This window comes from Ictidomys tridecemlineatus, chromosome 11 (genome assembly GCF_052094955.1).
Source record: "Ictidomys tridecemlineatus isolate mIctTri1 chromosome 11, mIctTri1.hap1, whole genome shotgun sequence".
Lineage (NCBI taxonomy): Eukaryota > Metazoa > Chordata > Mammalia > Rodentia > Sciuridae > Ictidomys > Ictidomys tridecemlineatus.
In genome coordinates this window covers 100,543,679-100,566,131 of record NC_135487.1, presented here as the reverse complement: position 1 = coordinate 100,566,131, position 22,453 = coordinate 100,543,679, and the positions used below count along the sequence as shown (strand labels likewise).

The 22,453-nt window shown below is 40.4% G+C and overlaps 1 long non-coding RNA gene across 4 annotated transcripts; it reads left to right on the top strand.

Annotated features, from left to right (window-relative positions):
• Positions 1 to 4,417: 4,417 nt before the first annotated feature.
• On the top strand, positions 4,418 to 22,177 carry LOC110597259 (uncharacterized). 4 transcript variants are annotated; one of them, XR_013427998.1, is made up of 5 exons: positions 4,418 to 8,349; positions 9,136 to 10,140; positions 11,664 to 11,869; positions 18,570 to 19,924; positions 21,082 to 22,177. It is a non-coding gene; the product is annotated as an uncharacterized LOC110597259 (long non-coding RNA). The 4 variants fall into 4 exon arrangements; XR_013428000.1 differs by lacking the exon at positions 4,418 to 8,349 and having other exon boundaries at positions 8,360 to 9,184; positions 9,979 to 10,140; XR_013427999.1 differs by lacking the exon at positions 4,418 to 8,349 and having other exon boundaries at positions 8,360 to 9,184; positions 9,976 to 10,140.
• Positions 22,178 to 22,453: the final 276 nt, after the last annotated feature.

Sequence of the window (22,453 nt, the reverse complement as noted above, 5' to 3'; positions counted from 1 at the left end):
TCCAAGTGTGAACCTTGAAAAATGTCAGCAGAGTTCATCCCTACTAAAAGCAGGCAACAGAAAACATGACACAATTCTAACCCAATTTAAAATATTCAGTGCAGATGAGGGTAGACATGGCTCTATAGTCATTCACGGGAGTGGTAGAGAGAGTGAGTCCACATTGAATTAAAGTCCCCTTGAGACTAAACTGCCCCAGATTCCTTCAGTCTGAGTTCAAGGTAGTTTAAATGGAATATCCTTGTGGGAAGCCAAGACTTTCCCAAGGGACTTCATAGATTTGGCCACTTTTCATAATAGACACTAAATGAAGGAAGGGGCTGGAGGTTTAGACACAGTGGAAACAGAAATTATACACAATACTGATTGAGGGATCCAGCCTCAAAGAACTGAAGGAAGTAGATTGAAGGGGAGGAGATTGTTTTTGATATTATGAGACTAAATAGGATTTCATGAAAAGGAATGGGCCAGGATGTCAGGGGTTGGATATATAAAGGGAGTTTTCCTTCCCACCCAAATTATGTAATGACAGAGTGGCTGGTAGTAAGCATGCTGTACAAGACATTTGTGAAGAAACTGTCCAAGTTGCCAAGAGTCCATGAAGAGATTCTTGTGTCAGTGGCCATTTTTAACCCTTCCAATTCTAAACTCCTTTTTTTTTCTCTGTTTGACTCTTACTTTCACAAGCAGGTATATTAGTTTAAGGTATTTTCCCCTTCAGGTCAAGAGGGTCTATCATGTATCTCACTGAGTGTCTTAAGTGATAGATGATTAATGATGTATAAACAAGACTTGGGGACACACAGTACATGGTAGGCAGAGATGAGCACCTGTTGACAAAGACCTGAATGCTGGAAGACAAGTGAAGCAGAGAGAGAGAGTCAGGGAGGAGATAGATAGAGAAGGAAGGATAGCGTGGAATTATTTAGGGGGATGCAGGAATACAGTTTTCACAAGCAGAGTGGGAACATGTTAAGAGCAGGACATTGAGTGAGAAGGCTAGCGGGGCTGGGCTCAGCAGCACACACAAGTGGTTCCAGCAGCAGGTTCTCTTTTGGCCAGGAGTTTGAGCCAGCATGGGTAACACTGTGCAGCTATAGCTTAAGAAAAGTAAAACTGAGGAGACAGTTGATCTTTGGGGAACTTCACAACCAGAGAAGGTAATGAGGAGGAGAGTGGAAGAATCTGGACACCAGTGATGGGAGTCTGATGTGGTGTGCTCTCGGGGTGATGGAGCCAAACAGTCACATGGAAGAAATTTTGAGAAAGCTGAAGCAGACCATGGTGAGAATGAGGAATTTTTAAGGAGAGAGTGTGGAGAACACCGCAGTGGGCAGCAGGCCCTGTTGGTCCCATTCCTTCCTGGGCCTGACCTGGGTTGGCATGAAGCTGCTGGAAACCTTCAGTCAGCTCAATTTCTAAGGACATCTATTCATTTCCCTGGGGACATAGAACTCATTTTTATCAGGAGGAATGTCTAAGACTCCACTGTAGGATGCGGAAAATATAAGGATTATGGACTCGATATCTCTTCATGGTTCTATACATTGAGATTCTATAGCACATGTGGCCCCTGTAGTTACAATAAGGAGCCAGCTCCCCTGCTGCACTGGTTATAGCTGCTAACAGCCTCCAGGTGGCAATAGACTGTATATGTGTATGGATGGGTGGTACATAGGCCACAGGAGTCATAGGCTTCCAAATTTCAGAGAGGGTCCCATAACTAGGAATGTTATGCAGCCACTCGGCACCCCTTTCCATGGTATCCCAAATTCCGAGGCACTATTTCTTTCCATGATATTTCCTCCCTTTGAATAGAGATCAATCACTCTTTTTATTTAATCTATGTCCTTGAGTCTCAGTAGAATATGTGCTCTACAAAAAAGTGAGTGAGTTAAATAATACTGGAAAAATAACCCGGAACTCATTTTTGTTTTCAAACTCATCTTTCTCAAGTCGATGATTTCCCTTTAAGGACACTGTTTTCTGCGAACCTGCCCTTGTTGTTGTTGTTATTTAGTAACACATGACAGTAGAATGTATTTTGGCAAATTATACATTATTAGAGTATAAACTATTCTATTTAGGATCTCACTCTTGTTGTACATGATGTGAATTTATCCTGGTTATGTATTCAAATACAAGGCTACGAATGTTAGGTCCAGTTAATTCTACTGTCTCTCCTAGTCCTCTCTCTACTCCCATCCCTTTATTTCCCTGTGTCCAGTACAGGGGATTTCTATTATTCCTCTCCCCAACTTCCCTTCCTTTGGGTTAGCATCTACATATCAGAGAGAACATTCAGCCTTTGGTTTTTGGGATTGGCTTATTTCACTTAGCATGATATCTCCGGTTCCGTTCATTTACTACAAATGCCATCATTTGATTTTTTCTTTATGGCTGAGTCATATTTCATTCTGTATATACACCACATTTTCTGTATCCATTCATCTATTGATGATATCAAATAGTGGTTCCATTTCAAGTTTTCTAAGGAATTTCCATACTTCTTTCCATGGTGGCTGCTCTAATTTGCAGTCCGACCCAAAATGCATACCCAAAATGTACCTTTCTCACCACATCCCCACCAACATTTATTGTTACTTGTATTCTTTATAAGTGGCATTCTGATTCAAGTGGGAAGGAGTCTCTGTGTAGTTTTAATTTGCATTTCTCTAATTGCTAGAGATGTTAAACAGTTGTTCATATATCTTTTGACCATTCCTATTTTCTTCATCTGTGAAGTGCTTGTTCAGTCCCTTGTCCTTTATTTATTAGGTTATTTTGTTTTGTTTGTTTGTTTGTTTGTTTTTTGGTGTTAAGATTTTTTAATTTTTTTATTTATTAAAAAAATAAATGACAGCAAAATGCATTAAATTCTTATTGTACATATACAGCATAATTTTTCATATCTCTGGTTGTATATGAAGTATGTTGACACCAATTCATGTCTTCATATGTGTACTTTGGATAATGATGTCTATCACATTCCAGCATCCTTGCTAACCCCCTGCACCCTTCTTTTTCCTCCCACCCCTCTGCCCTATCTAGAATTCATCTATTTCTCCCATGCTCCCCCTCCCTACCCCATTATGAGTCAGCCTCCTTATATCAAAGAAAACATTGGCATTTGTTTTTTTGGGGATTGGCTAACTTCTCTTCTCCAACACTGTCCATTTACCTGCAAATGCCATGATTTTATTCTCTTCTATTGCTGAGTAAAATTCCATTGTGTATATATACCACATATTTTTAATTCTTTTGGGTATACTCTGAGGAGATGGATAGCTGGGTCAAATGGTGGTTCCATTCCCAGTTTTCCCAGGAATCTCCATACTGCTTTCCATATTGGCTGCACCAATTTACCATTCCACCAGCAATGTATGAGTGTACCTTTTTGCCCACATCCTCGCCAGCAATTATTGTTGTTTGTCTTCATAATAGTTGCCATTCTGACTTAAGTGAGATGATATCTTAGAGTTGTTTTGATTTGCATTTCTGTAATTGCTAGAGATGATGAATATTTTTTCATAATACTTGTTGAATGATTGTATATCCTCTTCTAAGAAGTGTCTGTTTAGGTCCTTGGCCCACTTATTGATTGTTTTTTTGTTTGTTTTTGGTGTTTAGTTTTTGAGTTCTTTATATACCCTAGAGATTAGTGCTCTATCTGAATGTGCGAGGGGTAAAATTTGCTCCCAGTTTGTAGGCTCTCAGTTTACCTCACAGATTGTTTCTTTTGCTGAGAAGAAACTTTTTAGTTTGAATCCATCCCATTTATTGATTCTTGGTTTTAATTCTTACACTATAGGATTCTTATTAAGGAAGTTGGGGCCTAATCTCACATGATGAAGATTGGGACCTGCTTTTTCTTCTACTAGATGCAGAGTCTCTGGTTTAATACCTAGGTACTTGATTCACTTTGAATTGAGTTCTGTCCATGGTGAGAGATAAAGGTTTAATTTCACTTCTTTGCATATGGATTTACAGTTTTCCCAGCACTGTTTATTGAAAATTCTATCTTTTCTCCAGTGCATATTTTGGCATCTTTGTCTAAAATAAGATAATTATAATTATGTGGGTTAGTCTCTCTGTCCTCTATTCTGTACCATTGGTCTACCAGTCTGTTTTGGTGCCAGTACCATGCTGTTTTTGTTACTGTTGCTCTCTAGTATAGTTTAAGGTCTGGTATAGTGATGCTACCTGCTTCACTCTTCCTGCTAAGGATTGCTTTAGCTATTCTGGGTCTCTTATTTTTCCAGATGAATTTCATGATTGCTTTTTCTATTTCTACAAGGAATGCCATTGGGATTTTGATCAGAATTGCAATAAATCTGTATAGTGCTTTTGGTAGTATGATCATTTTGATTATATTAATTCTGCCTACTCAAGAACAAGGTAGTTCTTTACATCTTCTAAGATCTTTGATTTCTCTCTTTAGGGTTCTGTAGTTTTCAATGTAGAGTTCTTTCACCTCTATCATTAAGATGATTCCCAAGTATCTTATTTTTTTGAGGTTATTTTAAATGGGATAGTTTTTTTTTCCTCATTTCCTTCTTGGAGGATTTGTCACTGATATACAGAAATGCCTTTGATTTCTGGGTGTTGATTTTACATGCTGCTACTTTGCTGAATTCATTTACTAGTTCTAGAAGTTTTCTGGTGGAGCTTTTTGGGTCTTCTAGGTATAGAGTCATATCATCAGAAAATAGTGCTAATTTAAGTTCTTCTTTTCCTATATATATTTCTTTAGTCTAATTGCTGTGGCCAGTGTTTCAAGAACTATGTTGAATAGAAGTGGTAAAAGAGGGCATCCCTGGCTTGTTCCAGTTTTTAGAGGGAATGCCTTCAATTTTTCTCCATTTAGAATGATGTCGTCCTGAGACTTAGCGTAGATAGCCTTTATAATATTGAGATATGTTCCTGTTATCCCTAGTTTTTCTAGTGTTTTGAACATAAAGGGGTGCTGTATTTCTTCAAATGCTTTTTCTGCGTCTATCAAGATGATCATATGATTTTTATCTTTAGGTCTATTGATAGGATGAATTACATTTATTGATTTCCATATGTTGAACCTGCTTGCATCCCTGAGATGAATCCCACTTGGTCATGGTGCACAATCTTTTTTATATGTTTATGTATTCAATTTGCCAGAATTTTATTGAGAATTTTTGCATCTATGTTCATTAGAGATATTGGTCTGAAGTTTTCTTTCCTTGATGTGTCTTTGCCTGGTTTTGGAATCAGGGTGATATTGGCCTCATAGAATGAGTTTGGAAGTGCTGCCTCTTTTTCAATTTCCTGAAACAAATTATAATATATTGATCTTGTAGAACTCGCCTGTGTATTCATCTGGTCCTGGGCTTTTCTTGGTTGTTAAATTTCTGATGGTGTCTTCTATTTCATTACTTGATATTGGTGTGTTTAAATTGTGTATATCTTCCTGATTGAATCTGGGCAAATCGTATGCATTAAGAAATTTGTCTATGCCTTTAATGTTTTCTATTTTAAAAGGAGTATAAGTTTTCAAAATAATTTCTAATTATCCTCTGTATTTCTGTAGTGTATGTTGTGATATTACCTTTTTTATCACATATGCTGGTAATTTGAATTCTCTCTCTCCTTGTCTTCGTTAGCATGGCTAAGGGTCTATCAATTTTATTCATTTTTTCAAAGAACCAACTTTTTGTTCTGTCAATATTTTCAATTGTTTCTTTTGTTTCAATTTCAATAATTTCAGCTCTAGTTTTAATTATTTCTTGTCATCTACTGCTTTTGCTGTGGATTTATTCTTCTTTTTCTAGGGCTTTGAGATGTAGTGTGAGGTCATTTATTTGTAGACTTTTTCTTCTTTTGAGGAATGAACTCCATGCATTGAATTTTCCTCTTAGCATTGCTTTCGTAGTGTCCCAGAGATTTCAATATGTTGTGTCTATGTTCTGATTTACTCTAAGAATTTTTTAATCTCCTCCTTGGTGTTTTCTGTGACCCATTGTTCATTTAGTAGCATATTGTTTAGTCTCCAGGTGAAGGAGAAATTTTTACTTTTTATTTTGTCATTGATTTCCAGTTTCATTTTTTAGGTCTTAATATATCCTCGAGATGGATTGAATGCTGTTGTCTGTTGTGCAAGTGGTAAAATTTTTTTCCCATTCTGTAGGCCATCTCTTCACATTATTGATTGTTTTTTTGGTTTGTTTGTTTTTTACTGTGAAGAAGCTTTGCAATTTGCCATCCCATTCATTGATTCTGGCCTTCTTAGCATCCCAGGCACAGAAACCAAAGGTAAAATATCCATCACACTCATGATCTCTGTTACATGCCTGAGTCCCACTAGATTGTTTTCCCAATTGGCAGGGACATGAGAAATGGGCATTCCGCAGGTACTAAACAAATAGAGAACTGGGATAGTTACTGAACCCTCTTCCCCTTTCAGGTATCACTGAGAAAGCCTGTCTCCAAGGGCCTTTGAGTAGAAATGTGAGCCGCAACATGTCAGAGATGCAAGCCTCAGATCATACCTGGATGTAAATCTACAAATGAGTAGTTGTAAGGGGACAGTGTTGGGTCACCAGTTCAACTGTGGTGATGGTGGAGCCTATCCTCTGCTATCAATAGCTGTGTAACCAACATTGATTCTGGAAAACAGTGGATGCTCTTCCCAAGTAGGCAAGGAAGGGGAATTCATAAGCTCTAATCCACGTGTTGGTTGTCAGAATGTTGTGGGTGGCAGAGGTGATGGGCCTCTCTGTGTTGTCTCAGGTTCAGACAGAAAGCTGAGATTTTCTGACATGGTGAGGTGAGCCAGAGCCTGGGGTTTAGGGTTAGATATACTCTCAGTTCCTGGGATGGTCTTGGCCACAGAGATATCTTAGGTGTTTACATCTCTTTGGTGGTTTCATTAGTTAAAATAATTTCCATGGTGCCAATTCAACAAAATTAAAAAATTTTTAATGAAAATTTGACTATGTAATCTCAAATCCTTAGATAACTTCTGTTGATTTGCTAAATATGATCTCACAAAGACATTTTCCTTTGATATAGAACAATTTTCAGTAATAGTATAAATCCTGGGCCCACAAGTCTGTGTCCTGACATATCCAGCTCACTTTTCTCCTTTCCTCCAATGTTTGAAATAAAGTGACACCTTCACACAGAAAAGTGCACAAATTGGTCTCCTTGATGATTACACACTGAGTCCATCCTTTCTCTTTATCTATCTCGATAGCCATATCAGTGTCCTTCTCATAAGGATCTGCTCAAATGTGAAGACTGAGGTTTCAGTCCCTCTTGTCCCCTTAATCTGGGTTGTGCTCATCTTTATTCTCTGTCTCCCTCATTATCAGTTTCTGGAACCTGTGGTACCTGACATGGTTCTCATGTCAGGTACCACACTAATCTGACAGATGTGGGCACCGTTGCACAAACCTCTGAGGGTCATGCAGGAGAAGAAACACCTGTCCCTCATGTGGCGCACGCCCTGGAATGGGCTCAGTGAGCGTCACTGGTGGGTAGTTCGTGAAGCACATGTGATAACTTGAGAAGGTTCACCATCTTTTCTTCCTGCTGGACTGTCTTGGATGCTCCCACAATCCTAATTAAGACTCAGCCTTCAGCCTCAGTTGTGTGATTGTGTTCTGGTGTCTAACAGGACATCTGCTTTTCGGACATTTTTTTTCCTGTTTCTAAATTATTTCTAACTTCTCCTGGCCAGAATATCAAATATCCCTCACGTATGCATTCCTAATTATGTGTTCATCAGATGTATCTATAATGCCTGTATATAAAATAAGTCAGTCATATGTAAGATTTAAAATTTTCCAGGGATGATCTTCCCCAGTTCTTTACTTTCATATAGTTTTCCTTCTACTTTGATTTTGCCTAACTTTTATAATCTCTTCCCTACTCAAAGCACTGCCTATATCCCTAATGGTATTATTGCCATATATATCTGGGAGCTATGGGTGTCAGTAACTTCCATATTTCTTGAATATTTTCATAAATTGGAAGCATGCTTGCCTCCTGTCAATTTGATCATCATGGGATATCTCAGATATCAACAAAATGAAATCATATATAAGCTGCACATCTTGCACTTTCTTGTGCAAAGCTGCTTTCTTGATATGGTGACCCTTTTGGGTCAATAGGTGTGTCACAGGATAATAGTTCCTGTTTTATTTTCAGAGCTGGAGTTGGATACTTGCATTAAGTTGAAGAACCCACCCAAGCTAGTGAGTGATGCCCTTGGAGGCTGAGCTGTCAAAACAATGAGTGTCCTGACACTGAAAAGAAAACAACTCTTCAGCAATTGGAGAATGGCATGCAGATTCCCTGGCCTTCAAGCTCTTGGTAGAGTGGTTGGCTTCTGTGGCTCCGGGATGCACTTACCTATGTTAGCTGTCTTTGTAAGGATGTAGCTCCTTCTGCTGTGATTTGTCTTCACCATTGGTTCTTTCCAACAGCAGATGGAGACTGTCTGGTCTTACCTCTCTTTTTCATGGTCTCCTACCCTGACAGGCCCTTCCATCTCCATTGCCTGTTTGCATTCTGAACTCTGCTCTGTTCCCATATCTGCTGTCCTGATATTACCTGTAACTGCCACAGGAAAGCCCAGCTCAATGGGGGTCTTAATCCCATGAAGAGCATCTTTTCAGCCACATGCCTCCTTCCCTGGAATCGCATGCTGTCTAGGCTTTTTTGCCTTCTCTTCCCAGCTTCCTTGACTCCACTGTCTCTTTCTTCTGGGAACATGCCTTCATAAGTCACTGGCACATGGCTCCTTCTTGGACCCTCCTTGGCAAACAGGACTAAGTCAATCCTGGATCCTTATCTTGGACATACAAAGGAAAATTGTGAAAACTGATGAGAAAGATTGCAACAACTAAACTTCATCTGGGCTGTAGGTGGCAGACCCAAACAGGTCTAGAGTCATTCTGTCTTCACCACTTAGGCCACTCCATGTTCCAAGACTTCGTTTTCTGCTCATTCCTGACCTACATTGCAGTAGCTTCCAAGATTTCTGCAGATTCTTATTGCTGTCTAGCCAAGGTGACTGAAGAACCCACATGGGCTCTAGTTGAAATGGGTGGAATAGCACTATTTAATGACTCCTGGATGTCTTTTAATTGTTTGCAGAAAACTATGAAAATAACGATGAAAAAGATCAAGATTCACTGAATTCCAGGTAACAACAAATAATCTGAGGGTAGTAAAAAGGGTAAAATAAGGGGTTAAGGATGATCCAAAAGGATAGATCACGAGGTCAAAAGTAGACACATTTCATGACCAAATGTAAAGAAAGACTGCTGTTGGCAGTGATGATGTTGACTCAGCCCAGTATGATGGAGCCTTTAGCAAGGTTAACTTTTATCTTCCTGGTGCTGGTACAGTGAGTCTGACTAAGAGGAACTGTGCAGTCAGCTTGGGGCATTTCTTGCTTTTAAGGAAATCAGTTGTTAACATTATAAGTTGTAAAATCAGGATTAGAGACATACTTTCTTTCTATACTAATGGTCTGAGGTCACGGACAGGTATGCCATAGCAAGAAAAGCAGAAATGAGTGTTATGTCAAAAAATGGATAGAAAAAATTCTAGAAGGCACAAGTTCTCTGGCCCTGTATCATGTAGCAGGGTGTATTCGCCTGCCAACTATGTGTGTCAATATCAGTCATGCACAAGGTTCATCTACACCTATGTTTCTTATTATGTGCTCCTTCTGTACTTTATAGGTGGAGTCAAGCCTCCTTCCTCGTGAGCTTGTTATCTGGCCAGTACACTGGACACTGGTGGCTCTCCCTCTTTCTTTCATATCATGGCACCTACACTATGTTCATGTGATGAAAATGGTTTCCTGGATCATTTTTGATGGGAAGTGCCTGTTTGGGGACTCCACCCTTCAGCTTTGAGTCAGGACCAGCTGGGAGGCTATAGTTTCTAAACTGCCTTGATTTTATCTGTCATTCTTCCCTGTCTCAGTAGTCTCAACAGTGAACTACATGAGGAGAAAGAGAATGAGCTCCTGCTGGACGAAAAATATTTTCTACCCTCTGGTCATCTTGATTCATCTGACACAAGAACTTTTCAGAAGCTCTGTCTTCCCATCAGATGAGCCTAAAGTCAGCTCTGCTGTGGATGGAGCCAGTGAGTACTACTTAGATGAATTCAGTTTCTCTTTCTGGTAAAGCCCAAATTCTCTGCACTCAACTCCACTGTCTAGGCTAAGACACATGCATGCAGAACCAGGAGACCCATTTTGTTTCAGAGTAGGTATAGAGATCAGGTGGATCTAAGCTTTGCTCTTTTCCTATGGTCTGGTCAGATTTCTTTCATTGAGCCCTTTACTGTGCCAGCCATATATTTGCATGTAGGTTGCAGTTACAAGGGAGAGCAGCATGAGCACTTCACAGACTGATTCTACCCTTAACGTATGTCTACTGTGCTGAGCATGGTAGCTCAGGCCTTGAATGTCAGAAGATCAGGAGGCTGAGACAGGAAGATCACAAGTTCAAAGCCAACCTCAGCAACAGCCAGGCACTAAGCAACTCATTGAGACCCTGACTCTAAATGAAATACAGAATAGGGATGGGGATGTGGCTAAGTGGTTGAGTGTCCCTGAGTTCAATCCTCATTACCCCTCCACCCCCTAAAAAAAATCATGTCTGCCATTTTTTCCATGATCTTTTCTGCCTGTAGATAAAGATTAACAAATCCTTCATTTTCTCCCATGCCCTGGTATCTCTGTAGAATGTTCTCTCCAGAAAAAGTAACTAAGGTGAACTCATTGTTACTTCAAAGCCCTGTTTTTCAATTGGATGACTTCATTTTAGGGACTCTTGTCTGGGCACTGCTCATCTAAGAATACCTAAGCACATGTACAAATGATCACATGTGCATTGGACACATGGTCTCTGTCACTGTACCTTGGCCACTAGATGGGTCAATAGGCAGACACATAAGAAATGGGTTTTCCAGGAGTGTTTAGCAAAGGGAGAACTGGGGTTGTTACTGAACGCTCCTCTCCTTTCAGCTTCCACAGAGAAGGCCCAATGGCCTTTGAGTGGACATGTGAGCCCACACATATCATAGATGCAAGTTTCCCATGCACAGGTGGAGTCAAGAGCCCAAAGAAGCAGTTTTCCATCAGATAAATATAGAGACCCCCCCATGTGTATATTAAGCATTGTTTATATATGTTGGTTATATTGTATATAATAGGTATATATGGAGTATATTATTATTATGCAAATGTTTATTCCTTAGGAGGAGTTTTCCTTTCTTTAATAATGTGGTGGTTTCTACATTGATTTGCTTGATTTTTATTACCTCTTCCTTTCCAAAAGCACAATTTACCTCCAGTGTGATTTCCTAGTTTTGGCTTATATATCTGGGTGCTATTGGATTTTACCAATCCTATTACTTGCACATTTTTTAGCATTTTGAGCACCTTTGCCTCCTGGAAAATTCACCGTTATTGAATGTAGAAGAAGCATAAAAGGAAAAGAAAGGGAAAAGAAAATATCAGAGTCATTATAAGCTGCATATCAACTCATGGACTTCCTTGTCCAAAGCTGCTTTCTTGATTTGGTGACCCTCTTGGTGGAAGAGTATGTCACAGTAAGATCATAGATGATAAAGGATCTTGTTTTCTGTGGTTTTATTGTCAGAGCTGAATTTAGATGCTTCCATTTCAATGAAATATCATGTCAAGATAGAGGATGATGCTCTTAAAGGATCATCTGACAACACAGATGGTTTTCAAGAGCATGTCTCAGTGTTGCCACAGATTTCTGCAAACAGAAGATAACTGGAAGAAAACTTTGGTTTATCAAGTGGAAAATAGCATGCAGATCCCCTGGCCTTCAAGCTTCAGGTATGTTGGCTCTGGAATGCACTTGACTCCTTTTAACTCTATATAAGATTGTAGCTCCTACTTCTGCAGTGATTTCTCTTCACCTGTGCTTGTCTCCAAAGGCAGATGGAGCCTCTGTTTGGTCTTATCTGTGTTTCCCACGACCTTGTATCCCTGACCTGCCTTTCCATCTACATTTCCTGTTTACATTCTGAACTCTGCTCTGTTCTCACACCTGCTCTCCTGATATTCCTCATAACTGTGACAGGGAAGCCCAGTCAGATTAGGGTCCTAACCCTGTGAAGAGCATCTTTCAGACACGTGCCACCTTCTCTTAAATTCCATACTTGTAGACTCATTTCCTTCTGTACCTGACTTCCTGGACATCACTGCCTCTTTCTGCTGGGAATGTGGCCTTCCTGAGTTACTAGCACATGGATCCTTCTCTTAGAGTTTTTTTTTTTTTTTTGTGGGGGGGAGTCTAACTCAAACTTGGATTATTACCTTGGACATGCAAACGAAAAGTGTCCATTTTTTAAATTGTTTTTATTTTATTGGGTCTTTTTAGTTATACATGAGATTAGAGCCCATTTTGATATCATTATACAATCATGGACTATATCTTATTCTAATTATTACCCCAGGCTTGTACATGTACACAGTGGTGAGATTTTCTGTGTTGTATTCCTATATATAAATAGGAAAGTTATGACAGGTTCATTCCTTTTCTTACCATTCATTTCCTTTCCTTATCACTCCTCTTTGTCATCCCCCTTTGTCTAATTATTCCCCTCTTCCCTCCGCCTTAGTGTAGGTTAGCTTCCAAATATCAGAGAAAACATTTGATCTTTGTTTTTGGGGGGATTGACTTATTTCACTTACATGGTGCTCTCCAGATCCATCCATTTACTGGCAAATGATATATATATATATATATATATATATATATTATTAGGTTGACTTCACAGCTTAGCTATTGTGAATTGTGCTGCTAAAAACATTGATATGACTGTATCACTATAGTGTCCTAAGGATAGCCTCTTCAACAAATGGTGCTGGAAAAACTGGAAATCCATATGTAGTCAAGTGAAATTTAACCCCTATCTCTTAAAACTGAACTCAAAGCAAATCAAAGACCTTTTAAGTAGACCAGAAGCCCTGCATCTACTAGAAGAACACTCTAACATCTAGGTTCAGGAACTGAATTCCTTAAGTACATTCCTACAGTGCAAGTAATAAAATCAAAAATTCACAAATGGAATGGCATCAACCTGAAAAGTGTCAAAATTGATGAGCAATCATCCTGGATAAAAAGCTGTATTGCAAGACAAGAAGATGGTGAGATAGTGGAAAGCTGCATTTTATGTTGGGCCTTGCTCATGAACTCAGCAGCAAGAGTACAGCTACTCAGTGAGGTTGATGAAAGAGGAATTTCAAAAATATAATATTGAACATTCAGTTGGATTAGGGGATCAGAAATTTGAGTACAAAACAAAGAAAAAGAATACATAGAAGCCAACCCACCTGCCACATGGGTACCAAAAAAGCAGCAAAGATTCCCCACAAAGGGAGGGGAGAACACAGAAACACAGATTTAGATCAGAAAAGCCTTCTGAACTTGGTTGATCCACAGGCTGCACTGTTTAAAATCTCTAGCAATTAGAGAAATGTAAATCAAAACTACACTGACTCCATCTCACCCCACTCAGAATGGTAAATATTAAAAATAAAAGCAACAATAATGGATGTGGTAAAGAGGTTCACTTAATGCATGGCTGGTAGAACTGCAGATTGGTGAAACCACTCTGGAAAGCGGTATTGATAATCCTCACAAAACTTGGAATGGGACCACCATTTGACCCCATTATCCTGCTCCTCACTTTATATACAGAGGACTTAAAATCAGCATATTACAGTGACACAGCCACTTCAATATTTAATAGCACAATTCACAAAGTCAAGCTAAGGAACCAACCTAGGTGCCCTACATCAGATGAATGGACAAAGAAGATGGCACACATATATAATTGAATACTACTCAGCCATAAAGAAGAATGAAATTATATCATTTGCTAGTAAATGGATGGAACTGGAGATTATCATGCTAAGTGAAATAAGCCAGTCCCAAAAAGCCAAAGGCAGAATGTGGATGCTAACTCGCAATAAGGGAATGGAAGATTAGAGGTTCATTGGACTAGACAAAGGGGAATGAAGAGAAGGGAGGGAGCATGGTAATAGGAAATACAGTAGAATGTAGCTCCTCGTCATGTACAACTACAATAATGGGGGAATCCTATTTTCAATAAGTTATACTTATTCTGTGTTTCTATAATATGTAAAAATATACTCTACAGTCATGTAAAAATAATAATATTTTTAAAGGAATTTTCATTAAAAATACTGTATTCCTAGGGCTGGGGTTGTAGCTCTGTGGTGGAGCGCTTGTCTAGCATGTGTGAGGCCCTGGATTCAGTCCTCAGCACCACATAAAAATAAATAAATAAAATAAAGGTATCAAAGAAAAATAGCTACACACACACACATTGTAATTCCCACCACTTCAAGTGGGGATGTGTTGACTCCTACTATTCAATTCCTGAAATAGTTTTTGTTTTGTTTTGTTTTGTTTTATTGGTACCATTATTAAACACAGAATACTAGTAGTGTTGCAGAGCTGTAGTAACAAAAACAGCATGATATTGGCACCAAAGGTATAGACCCATAGACCAATTGGACAGAATAGAAGACAGAGACAAATCCACATACTTAGAGTCCTCTGATACTTAACAAAGGTGCCAAAAATATACATTGGAGAAAAGAGCCTTTTTAATAAATGGTGCTGGAACAACTGAATAACTATATGTAGAAAAATAACACTAAGGGCTGGGATTGTGGCTCAGCGACAGAGTGCTTGCCTCGCATGTGTGAGGCACTGGGTTCGATCCTCAGCACCACATAAGAGTTAAAAAATATTATATTCATCTACAACTAAAAAAACTTTAAAAATAAAAAATAACACTAAAATCCTATTTTTCACAGTGCACAAAACTCAAGTCAAAATGGATCAAAGACTTAGGAATTAGACCAGAAACCTTATAACTGCTAGAAAAGAACATAGGGCCGACATTCTATCATATAATTGCTGGCACCAGCTTCCTTAACAGGATACTCAAAATTATGAATTGATAAGTAGGATGCTATCAAACTTCAAAACTTCTTCCCAGCAAAGGAAAGAAATAAGAATGTGAAAAAATCTTTGCGAGAACTCATCTGTTCAGAGATTAATACCCAGAATATATAAATAACTCAAAACACTTGAAACAAAAATATCTCAAATAACCCAATCAATCAATGGGCAATAAAAAAATAACAACAGAAACACAAATTGCCAAATATATGAGAAAAGCTTCAACCTCACTAGCAATCAGAGAAACACAAATGAAAACAACGCTAAAATTTCATCTCACTCCACCATGGCAATGATCAAGAATACACACAAAACAAAATGTGGGAAAGGTGGTGGGGGAAAAGGTGCACTTGTACATTGTTCGTGGGACTGCAGACTAGTACAACTCCAGAAGACACTATGGAGATGCATCAAAAAACTAGAGATGTAGGCATCCTATGAGCATCTGCCCACTCCTTGGTATTTTTCTGAAACATCTAAAATCAGCATATTACAGAGACAGCTACCTCAATGTGTATTGAAGCATAATTCAAAATTGCTAAATTATGGAATCAACCCAGATTCCCCTCAATAAATAAATTAATTTAAAAATTCTGACATATATATCATACATATGACGTGTGTGCATGTGTACACACACAGATGCGCGCATACAAACACACACACACACACACACACACACACACACATACTGGGGTTCTACAAAACCATAAAGAGAATGAAATCATGGCATTTGCAGGTAAATGGATAGAAATGAGAATGTCATGCTACATGCAATAAGCCAAGTACAAAAACTCAAAGTTTGAATGTTACTCTCATGCAGAAACTAGAGTAAACAGACGAAATGGGGAGGGCAGGATAGAATATCATACAGATAAAGGAAAGAGCAGCAATGGAGAAGATCAAGAGGCAGAGTGCAGGGATGGGTAAGGGGAGGCAATGCAGAATGAATTCTTTTAAAAATTTTTTTTAGTTGTAGATGGACACAGTATCTTTATTTTTACCTGGTGCTGCTGATCGAACCCAGGGACTCATGCGTGCGAGACAAGTGTTCTACTACTGAGCCAAAACCCCAGCCCCAGAATGAATTCTTAAAAAGTTGTCATGTGCACATATAAAGATACCACAGAGGACTCCACCCTGTGGAGCAAAAACGAAGTCTACTAGATTAAATGAAGGGGATTGAGAGACTTTAGGGAGGACAGGGGGTAAAAGAGGGAGGAAAGGGGCAAATCATGAACTGAAATCAAATTGCGTGCATGTATGATTTTGTCCAAATGAGCGCACTACTATATATGACTATAAAGCTCTAATTTTAAAAAGGAATATATGTAAGAAAATTATTGTAAAATCTAAAAAGGCAAAACCAAAAATTCTGTGGAAGTTTGGCTATAGGTGGGAGACACATACTGTCCTGGAGCCTGTGTTTCCAATGTCACTTATAGTAGGACAGGTTTTATTATACTTACATGATCCAACTGGCAAAGGGGAACATTAACAGACAAGCTGGGGTTTACAGGGCTTAAAGACCAAATCAGGTGCTTTACTTTTTAGATGGTCTTCCTTCCACCCCACTAGTTGGTCTCAGTATCACAGACCTTGCCACACTGGCTTCCCTTTCCTTCCCCTAGGGGGAACTGAGTATGTGGCAAAATGCTCCTGTCCCTAAGGAAACCAGGGCTGTGGGAAAGTGCTGGTGGCTAGCACAATTATTCCACGTGGTAAACATCCACTTGTGCCCCAGTCTCTTGCCTACCTCTTCAGATAAACATGTTTACCAGATTTCTCTGGCTCTCTTCTATATCCAGTTTCTATCTTGCTTCCCTAGTTTTAATTTGAGCATTAACAGAGGCCCCACTCCCCAGCCTCTTGACACATCATTCCACTCTGTGTCTTCTGTTTTGCCTTTTGGGGCACCAATTAATTCACCCTCTCCAATCGCCTCCATGGCCATAACCTCAATCACTTCTGCTCAGGTTTCTCTAAGTCTGAGCCTTGACATTCTCATGCCAGATGTTCTTGGGTCATGTTAATCCTTATTTTCTCTGGTTGTGCTGATAATGACCTCAATTGTCAAATGAAAGTGAACAATTTCATGGACTTTTTATTGTGGCCTTTAAGTGAGAAACATCTGTGAAATGCTAAGCACAGTACCCAGCTGGAAGGAACTGCTAGGCACACATTAGGTTGTTGCCTTCCCCATTTGGAGCTGCCATGGTGGGTGTGGTATTGAGTCACATCTTCACTTCCCTCTAACAAGACTTCCCCATCACTGTTTTCCCATGCACCAGCTAAGGTGTGACACCATGACTCAGTCCCTGCTCTTCCTCTTGTTCCCAACCCCCAGAGGCCTGACTTGGAACCTGGCTCTGACCCACTCCCCTCTTACCAGGAACTCCTTTTTTGTGATGTTTCATATTTTCATCAACTTTTTTAATACAGGGGAATTGAACACAAGTCCTTCTGTGTGGTAAGCAAGTATTCTACCAATGAACTGCACCCAGCCGTTGATCAATATTTTAACACATACACTTATCACATATATGCATATATGAGTATAACTTATATATGTATTTGATTTTTGTGCATACTTAAGTTTCACTACATGGCATTGTACTAGAGAGCACCTGGAAAATTATACTCAAAGTTGGTTTACAAAATTGGTTCTCAAAAGTTTTTAAACTGGAATTTACATTCATTTGGAATACCCATCTATCAGAACTTTTTTGTTCTAAATAATAGAAACATAGCAATCTGTTGACTTTTCCTTTTTCATGTGGGATATCTATGCTAATGACATGAGAGGGAAGTCCTGGTGCCTTCGAACTTTCATGGTGAAGGCTAAACTGTGCATGATTTGTGGTATCCTGAACACTGGTTGTTTTTACTCCCTAGTTTCAGTTGTTTTCTCTGTAGTTTGGGACGTTGGTATGAATTTTCTAACTCTGGTCCTCCACAGCTCTTCTTTTTTCTCCTGGCTCAGATACTGTCATTGTCACCAGGACAAGTGGTATAAATATGACAACTAAAGGGCTTGGATACAATGAAGGGAAATTATTAATGCAAATAACTGTCAGTCCTCTGTAAGTGTGTCATGTGAATTCAGAAAATTTTCTATGTGCCACAAAGCCTTCAGTCCTGTTCCTTGAATCTTCTGTGGCTGCCTTTCTTCTTCTTCTTCTTCTTGCCACAGTTGTCCTATTGCTCTGTTTGGGCCATTGCCCTGTCCACATTCTTATTTGCTTGATGTGCCTTTTCTATCCAGAAAACTCTTCATGTTTATAATATTGTCCTGAATATACACTTGTCGATGAAAACAAAATTTGTCTTCTGGCAAGTTTATCATTATGTAATGATGTAAGAAAGATTATAAAAATAAAGAAACCAAAAGGTCTCTATGGACTTGACCCACCCTGCATCTTTGAAGACTGCCTTTCTTGATCCTGAGCTTTTTTACATCTCTGCATTGATGGGAACTGAGGATATTATCATGAGTAACAGCAGATCCTCTATTATCGTGGTTTTCTTTTTTAGAGCTGGATTCAGATGATCCTCCAGGAATGAAGAACTCTCCCAAGCTGGAATGTGATACCACAGATGGCTCCTTCACCAACAAGCATGGCCTCCCTATCATAGGCTGCATTGATGACTATACTGCTCTCAGAGAAGATTGAGGAGGGAAAACAGCTGGTGCAAAAGATCCTGTCTCTCCTGAGGCCCACATGCAACTTCCTGAGCTTTGAATCTCAGAGCTCAGAGGTAGTCCCAGCTGTAGCTCCATGGTTCACCCTTTCTTTGTGCCCTTTGTCCTTAATTCTACTTCTTTCTCCACTATTTCTTTTTGTGGCCTGCACCTCCCAATGACAGAGAAAGTATCTTCCACTCATTCTAGCCTATCTCCTGATTGCTTGCTTCCCTATCTCCTGATTCATTCTAAGTTCTACTCTGTTGTACAGAAGGCCAACCAGATATTCTCCCTCAGAGCCACAGAGAAGTCTGCAGCATTGCCACCATCTTCAGTAAAGCATTTGTTAAATGTTGATGTCCATATGATGTTGAAATCAGCACCCTGTAGTGGTTTATTATCTGTTAACAGTCATGCTGACCCATGTGGACAGATTAAAATCAATCAGATGGATAGGTACTGAGGGATTTGCATCCATAAAGGCCTTGGGTATGGAAAGAGTAAGAACCTGGCCACCACAATATTTCCTTTTCCCCATGGCGCAATTGGAGGGAAGCAGTCTGCTGTGCTTCTCAAAGTGCTTCTCTGTGGAGAGATAACAAGGGCCAGTGGCTGTGCTGTCTGAGCCATGGAGACCCATAGATGTGTAGACATAACCTTGCACCCAGGGAACCCCCACTTCAGGGCAAGACAGACCCCTATTGATAAACCAACTGAGGGGCCACAATCCCAATGTGAGAAGTTACCTCTTGTGCCTTGAGTGTAGAAGGGTCTTTTATTGCATGTGAGGAAGATAAAGGTTCTATGGACATGACATGGAATGGAGCTTTAACAGCCTTATAATGGGGTGTCCAGGTGGAAGAAGCTGTACATGTAAAAGGAGCAGCATTTTAGTTCTGAGACTTCTAAGGGATGAACCAGGGTTTTACAGGTTCAAGCAGCCCATGTTTCGTGTCTCATTGACAAAGGAAGCTTGAGTCCTGTGCAGGCCTACAATGTCCTGAGCCCTGAGATGTCTCAGCTTCAGTGATGTCCATGGCTACCTCCCGCCTTTCCACAGGCACCAGCCAACAAATGTCTCCATGAGCTAAGAAGCAGCACCCGTGCCCTGCAGCACACCCTAGAGGAGCCAGCCTCCCTCCTGACCATGTTCTGTCAAGTAGCTTTACCAACCTTCCAAGGCCCTGGGCTGCCTGGGAAAGTGGTAAGAGGCCAGTGTTGTCTTCTGGTATAACCCCTGCTCTTCTTCCCATGAGTTCTGTATTCTCAGTTCCAGGGCTTTCTGAGCATCAGGAGCTACATGGGTTGTTAGAATGTGCTGGACCTTAGTGCAGGATCCAGGAGGGAGACCCCTGGACCCTGGTGGCTGATTTCATTAAAGCTCTGATTACCTTACTTCATCCTCACACCCCATCCCCTAAGATAATAATTCAAAGAGAAGAAAAAGAAATGGAGAAGCACAGACATGGACACCTTGGTAATCCGTAAATGTCCACTACCAATAATTCTGAAGTTTGAAGTTTGAAGATTCTCCTCTCCTCGGGGCTTCTTGGTCAAAAGATCAAAGGATGTCACTATGATCCTGTAGCTTCTTTTGGTCATGGTCCTTGAATCCTAACACACCTTTTAAGTTATCTCTGTGCCAGTCTTAGGAAAAGGTAGATCCCCTAAGAAATTGTCTTGCCCTGGGTGGGCTAGCCTCTAGATCCTCTCCTCAGTTTCCATCCCACATTAATGTTACTGGTATGTTTTCGGATCAATCTATGCTAATTCCTAATTCCAAGGAGACCCTTTATCATCATCAGATCCGTAGAGACATTTTGAAAAGTGAACACTGTCATCAGAGCAGCCCTGTGTCTCAGACACAGTATCTCTGAAATTCCCAGTCCTGTAATGGATGGGGGAGATAAAGTTTCTACAAGGACTGAGATGGAGGTCTTGTTCACACTTTTAACAGGGGAACTTTCCACAGCATGTTCTTAAAATACCACAGGCTGTTTCTACATGTGCGTGTTTCATGTTCCATCCTTTTTTCCTGGAAGATGACAAAGGCCTTTATTTCCTGTCAGACCACATAAATTGTAGCATGAACTGGCTAAAAAAGGATCTGACTATACGGCATGCAGTAGGGCTGTGGTTGGGGCAAGAGGGATTTGGGTGCACAGGGAGGCTGATCCTCTAAGCTGGGACCTGGAATCTCCTCCTAACCCCGTGCAACTCCTTGTCTCATCCTCTTAACCACCTCCCAAGTCCCACCATGTTCCTGCCTTTTTGCATGCTTTGCCCTTAACTAGCCTCTGGGCATCATCAGCAGTGTGTAACAGTTCCATCTGAACAGTATTCTTTCATGTTTTCTTGCAGGTGACATTCTTAAGGGACCTGCTATGTGCTCCAGCCTTGAGACCCTTGCCTTCAAGGAGCCACACAAGAAGCAAAGCCACCACAGGACCCTAAAGCATGAGGAAGCCTAGGCCTACCCCCCTCCCCACATCTGAACAACTATCTGCTAGACAGTTCCTTCAAAGCTAGTACAGGTTCGAAGAGGTGATCAGAGATGTCTCCTACTTGCGTAGACAGAAAGGCAGAATGACTTTCTGGCAGTGATGGAACACCAGTAGTCAAATAGCACCAGGCCCAGCTCTAGGCAAAGTGCACCTAAGATTGCATAGTGAACCTTGTGACACTGCTTCTAAGCAGCCTCAGTGGCACAGCACCTGCCACAGCAGAGTTCTCACCTCAGCAGCTCTCCTCAGATGATCAGCTTGGGGGAAATGGTTGCCTCCTACACATGGGTCATGTGGTCCCAATGTGGAGCTCCTTGGCAGTTCTAGAAACTTCACAGATTCACACCTGACCAGGTAGCTCCTCTAGGCCAAGCCAGGTTGGACTTTGCCCTACACCATCAGGTCTGATCTCTGAGTCCATGTGAGGAAGGAATGTGGTGACTTGCTAAGAGGCCCTCTCATTCATACCCTAGCACAGTCTGTTTCCTTTATTAACATGTTCTCCAAATTTTACTGCCCCCTGCCCTCCCATTAAGTATGCTGTGCCATTTTGTTAACCTAACTTCCCTCAGGGGAATATGAGACTGATGTCCACACCAAGCCTATGCACAGTCTTGCATATGGAAGCCTCTACTTGTTTCTTAGTGGTGTGGGCCAGGCCCCAGTTGTACTGAAGCCTCCTTTGTGTCTTCAGGGTGTTCCTAGGGTGTGAGTAGGTGTGTATAAATGTAAGAGATTTATTTATGTTGCTGTAGCCATACGTTGAAGGCCAACATCAGTCATGGACAGGTTAGGTAAAACTGAGTAATGGTCTTTCGGTAGCTATTTTATTTTTTAAAGCAAAATTTGTATAAATAGATTCGTTTTGTCAGCTTTGTTTCCCATTTCTACACCAGGCCCTAGAACAAGTGTTAAGAATAGAAAATAAACTAAGCCAAACCCAGAAAACCAAAGGCTGAATCTTTTCTCTGATAAGTGGATGCTGATCCATAAAGGCAGGGGGCGGGGCCGGGGGGGGGGAAAGGAATTTTGGATTGGGCAGAGGGGAGGGAGGGAAAGGGTGTGGGGGGGCGGGGTGAAGGATAGTGGAATGAGAGGGACTTTAATACCCTACATACATGTGTGACTACACTATTGATGTGACTCTGTACCATGTTCAACCAGAGGAAGGAGAATTTGTGCTCTATTTGCATACAATACTGTCATGTATAACTAATTAGAACAAATTT